This window comes from Palaemon carinicauda, chromosome 3 (genome assembly GCF_036898095.1).
Source record: "Palaemon carinicauda isolate YSFRI2023 chromosome 3, ASM3689809v2, whole genome shotgun sequence".
Taxonomy (NCBI): Eukaryota; Metazoa; Arthropoda; class Malacostraca; order Decapoda; family Palaemonidae; genus Palaemon; species Palaemon carinicauda.
This window is the reverse complement of record NC_090727.1, coordinates 57,980,437-57,981,132: the sequence shown is the minus strand read 5'-3', so window position 1 is coordinate 57,981,132 and position 696 is coordinate 57,980,437. Positions and strand designations below refer to the sequence as shown.

At 41.7% G+C, this 696-nt stretch overlaps 1 long non-coding RNA gene across 1 annotated transcript in view; it reads right to left on the bottom strand.

The window, feature by feature from the left end:
* LOC137637472 (uncharacterized) overlaps nt 1-464 on the bottom strand; it is a 15,133-nt gene extending 14,669 nt beyond the window's left edge. Inside the window, exon 1 of the long non-coding RNA XR_011043647.1 lies at nt 1-464. This exon is cut by the window's left edge and continues 44 nt beyond it. This is a non-coding gene — a long non-coding RNA (uncharacterized lncRNA).
* Nucleotides 465-696: the final 232 nt, after the last annotated feature.

Below are 696 nucleotides of genomic sequence, written 5' to 3'. Positions count from 1 at the left end.
CCTGTTTGATTACGTCAAAGGGAGTGCTGGAGGAATTAGGACTTCATGGTAAACTTGGTAAACCTTACATCACTTGATAAACACCTTAGGCAAAATCACACACACTTGTACTCTTGTTATCGTATTCGGTCGACTGGCGTTCACTCCACTTTAAATCTTAACTGTACAAAGGCATCCTCTCACAAATGATTTCAAATTGATATAAAGTCGATAGTATTCGGGAAACAGTGCTTCATGGTAAACCTTACTTCACTTGATAAACACCTTATGCAAAATCCTACACACGTGTATTTGATGTACGTATAAGGTTGACAGCCGTCCACTCCACTTCAAAGAGCAATTATAGAAAAGCATCCTCCCACAAAGTACAAATATAAAGTCGACAATATTCGTCAATTAAAGCACTCATTTATCAGAGAAGAGCACCGTGTTCTCGTCAAGAGTGTAGGATTGAGACTGCCTCTGTGTTCGAAAGAAATGCTTCACTTGGGTATGTAATTGTCAAACAGGCAATTATCACTGGAACCTTCCCCGCAATACCGCCGCTGTTACTGCAAATGTAGATGCTTTGAGAGAGAGAGAGAGAGAGAGAGAGAGAGAGAGAGAGAGAGAGAGAAAGGGGGGGGGGGGTAGGGGGCGCCAATGGAATTTTAAGTTTTATACCGTAGGTGAATTGTTTAGCTATATTGGCGTCCA